Source organism: Choloepus didactylus, chromosome 8 (genome assembly GCF_015220235.1).
Source record: "Choloepus didactylus isolate mChoDid1 chromosome 8, mChoDid1.pri, whole genome shotgun sequence".
Taxonomy (NCBI): Eukaryota; Metazoa; Chordata; class Mammalia; order Pilosa; family Megalonychidae; genus Choloepus; species Choloepus didactylus.
In genome coordinates this window covers 39,217,967-39,222,546 of record NC_051314.1, presented here as the reverse complement: position 1 = coordinate 39,222,546, position 4,580 = coordinate 39,217,967, and the positions used below count along the sequence as shown (strand labels likewise).

At 33.7% G+C, this 4,580-nt stretch overlaps 1 non-coding gene across 1 annotated transcript; it reads right to left on the bottom strand.

Annotated features, from left to right (window-relative positions):
- Positions 1 to 3,952: 3,952 nt before the first annotated feature.
- On the bottom strand, positions 3,953 to 4,059 carry LOC119543575. Its single transcript, XR_005218641.1, has one exon. It is a non-coding gene; the product is annotated as a U6 spliceosomal RNA (small nuclear RNA).
- Between the last annotated feature and the right edge of the window lie 521 nt (positions 4,060 to 4,580).

The following is a 4,580-nucleotide window of genomic DNA, read 5'->3' as shown; positions in this document are numbered from 1 at the left end:
CCAATGTCAATTTCCTGGTTTTAATAATTGTATAAGGGTTATATAAGATGTTATCACTGCAGAAAACTGGGTGAAGGATACATGGAACTCTGTACTATTTTTACAACTTCTATGTGAAGTTTAAAATTATTTCAAAGTTAAAAGTGGTTTTTTTTTTTTTCAGGCTTAATATGGTTGAGTGGTAGCCTACTTGAATTAGAGTTATTTTCTTGTTAGACTGGCTCAGTACAAATGTTAGAAAATCTGACCATAAATCAACAAATTATTCATGGTTTTTAACACATAGGTCTTTCTGTTACTGCCAAATAGCCCTATCAATACTGTCATTAATTGAGCTGGAAGTAGAAGAAAAATGTTGCATTAGGAAAACTTCAGTAATTTCTTCTTGGCTTTAGGTCTAGAAAATAACCAGGTGGCCCAGAATATACCAATAAAATATTTTGGAGAGTGTAGTACAATGCTATGTCCTTAACTGAGCTATTCAATGCCTATTTCATTTTTCTGACTTTGAAGTAAACATAAATTCATTAAACTAATTCTCATCAAGAAGATGTAGAATGATCCTTCTTCCAAAACACTTTTCTCAATGTGAATATCAAGAACAAGAGTCATTATAAGGTTCACATGGAATAATATATATGTAAACACTTTACTCATGCTTAGCAAAATACATATTAAGATGCTAGCAACATTTCAGTTTGAATCATCTTAACATCATCTTCAGAATGGATTCTGAGTGTGATAGAATGAAAAGTGCATGCTCTCTGACATTATGTAGATGGGCTTCATAGTAACTATATGAACTTGGACAAACCTCAACATGCCCAAATATGATTTCCTGTAAAATTAGAGATAAACAAATCTGGAATGGTTGTGAGGATTACATTACATAATTGCATTAAGTTAATTAGGACAATTGTTAGTGCATACAAAGTATTCAATTATAATTTGTTTGTTTCCCCACTGTTCTGGTTTGCTAATGCTGTCAGAATGCAAAACACCAGAAATGGATTGGCTTTTATAAAAGTGGGTTTATTTGGTTGCACAGTTACAGTCTCAAGGCCATAAAGTGTCCAAGGTAATACATCAACAATTGGGTACCTTCATAGAGGATGGCCAATGGCATCCGGAAAACCTCTGTTAGCTGCGAAGGTACGTGGCTGGCATTTGCTCTGGAGTTTTGGTTTCAAAATGGCTTTCTCCCAGGACATTCCTCTCTAGGCTGCAGCAACTCAAAAATCTTGCTCTTAGTTGCTCTTGGGGCTTTTGTCCTCTCTTAGCTTCTCCAGAGCAAAAGTCTGCTTTCAAATGCTGTCTCCAAAATGTCTCTGTAAGTTTCAGCTCCTCTTTCAGCTCCTGTGTGTTCTTTGAAGTGTTCCTCTTGGCTGTAGCAAGCTCACTCCTTCTATCTGAGCTTATATAGTGCTCTAGTAAACTAACCAAGACCCATGCTGAGTGGGCGGGGCCACACCTCCATGGAAATCATCCAATCAGAGTTATCACCCACAGTTGGGTGGGACGCATCTCCATGGAAACCCTCAAAGAATTACAATCTAATCAACACTAAAATGTCTGCCCACACAAGGTTGCATCAAAGATAACGGTGTTTCGAGGGACAAAAATACATTGAAACTGGCACACCCACACTTCCTACAAAAAAAAAAAACCGAAATTAAATTCTCCTTTCACAAATGACTCCACATTCCATGAGAGAAATGTGTCCTATATCCATCATTAAGCTCCAGTTTCTTGAACACTGATTCATTTGGAAACAATGTCTTCACTATTTCTGCATTGACAACTTAAAGAGTAAAAGGAGGGCTTGAAGCCCTGGAGATGAAATAAACAAACTGTGAGTAGCCTACCAAATCTTCCCTGTTATTCTGGCTACACATTATATGGATTTGAACTTTTGCTATCCTGAATTGTTTTTAACATAATACAGCTTTCATTGTGTAACAAACTCTACTACAATGTAATAGCTTCTGATTATCTCAGCAATCAGTGCATGACACATAATAAGCAGTAAATATTTGTGGGATGAATGGATAAATGAATGAATGAATAAAATACCTTTTAATTGTATGAAAATACCTTTTTCTAGGAAGATAAGCCAATTTGTCTGATTTTACCTGAGATTTATGAAAAATAATTGAGTAATTAAGTGCAGTTCCCTTAAGAATAAGTAAGAGATAATTACAAGGATATGTTGTTCAGTTCTTCAGAAGACTCAGAAGAATAACAATGACCAGGTCATTTGAATCTAGACCACATCTGTATAGTCAACTCCTGTGGTATGGTTCCAGGTAATTAATTTATGCTTACAGAACACTGACAACAGAAGTTTTTGAAAAGTATGTTAAAAAAGTTTATCAATAATACTTTTTTTTAAGAGCAACAGAAATAGGTCACCTTATAATCTTTGAATTAAACACCAAGTGCTAGTTAGAGAAATGTATTTTCCATGTGAATCAGTAATGAAATGGTAAGATTAATTTAAACTTGCTCAAGGTCTCCTGCTCAAAGTCTTCAATCTCTACTTGCTCCTGGCTGCCACAGCTGTTCCAACCCCTTATAAAATCAGTCCCTGAGTCTTCAATAATGGCTTGCATTGGGGATCTACCCACCAAGGTCTTCACTGCCACTTGCTCATCCTTTCCTTCAAAGGACAGAGTAGCTGTCCCCAGGTGTACAATTAACCAGTGACAAGACTTCCATGATGAATCCCATCATGCCTCATAGCCTTTGTGGTAGATTGAATCATGTATCCCAACAAAAGATATGTTCTTAATCTTAATCCTCATTTCTGTGGGTGTGAATCCATTTATAAATAGGGTCTTTTGTAGATGGAATTTTGTTTGGGATTGCATTGAATTTACATATCAATTTGGGGGTAAGGGACATAACAACTCTGAGTCTTCCAATTCATGATTGTAAATTGGTGTCTCTCTCATTGGTATAGGTCTTCTTCAATTTTTCTTTGCAATATGTTACAGTTTTTAGTGTACAGATCTTTGATATCATATGTTAAATTTATTCCTAAGTACTTTAAGTTTTCTTGGTGTTATTGTAAATGTGTGGCTTATATTTTAATTTCATATTCAATTGTTTATCCTTAGTATGTATGAAAATGTATGAATCTTATTAATTTCCATACATTGAGCTTGTGTGTTGTGAACTTCCTAAATTTTTTTATTCTAGTAGTGTTTTTGTATCTTCCTTAGGAGTTTCTTTGAAAGCAATTATATTAAGAGAAAAAAAGAAACTTTTACTTTATTTCAATCTTTATTCCTGATTAGTAATTTGTATCTCTCTTCTTTTTTGCTGATCAATTTGGCAAATTTATTAACCTTTACCAAAAAAAAAAAAAAAGATTTTGACTTTTACACAATTTTATTTACTATTTTTCTGTTTTCTATTTCACTGGTTGCTGTTCATATCTTTATTATTTATGTCCTTTTCCATTTCCTCTTGGTTTTCTTCTACTTTTCTTAGCTTCTAAAACTGGGAACAAAGTATTGCTTTAGTCCCTTCTTCTCTTTTGATATGGGCAATTTAAAGAATAGAATTCTAATAACTTTAGCTGCATCCCCTAAATGTCATTATCTTATGTTTTCATTTTCATTCATTGAAAATATCTTCCTACTTTTTGATGATCTTTTGGATCTATAGTTTATTTAATAATATAGTGTTTTATTTCATTTCCAAATAACTGGGTATTTTCTGGATAATTTTTTATTAATTTATAATTTAATTCAAGTGTAGTTTTAGAACATAGTTATAAATTTTTTTTTAGAGAAGTTGTAGGTTTACAGAACAAACACGAATAATATACAAGATTCCCATATACCATCTTGCATTGATGAGGAATATTTGTAACAATTGATGAAAGCACATTTTTATAATTGTACTATTATCTATAGTCCATGGTTTAACTTAGGGTTTACTGTTTAAAAATATGGAATGCTTCACAAATTTGTGTGTTGTCCTTGCACAGGGGCCATGCTAATCTTCTCTGTATCTTTCTAATTTTAGTATATGTGCTATTGAAGGAAGCACAGAGTTGTAAGATTTTAGTCTTTGAATTAATTAGACTACTTATTTTATGGCAAAACAGATGGTTTATCTAGGTGAATATTTCATGTGCACTTGGAAAGTTTGTGTATTCTGCACTTGTTGTGGTAGTACTCTATAAATGTCAATTAGATCAAGGCTGTTTGATTTTTTTCAGTTGACCTTCACCTAAGTAACAGAGTCCTATATCCAAATGACTACTCCACATCTCCATTGAAATGGCTAAAAGACATTGCAGACTTACCTGAAACTCTGCCAAAATATGCTACTCCTGCCACCAAGCTTCCAATATTTCAGTAAATTATACCACCATTCATCCCACTGCCCATTACCCATTACTCAGGTGAAAACTCTACAAGTAATCCTTTATTTATCTCTTTAACTTATGTACCACCTCTGTACCATTTGGATATATTATGTCTCCCAAAAAAACCACATTCTTTAATGCAATCTTGTGGGGGCAGATTGATTAGTCTGTTGATTAGGGTGGAACCTCTGATTGAATT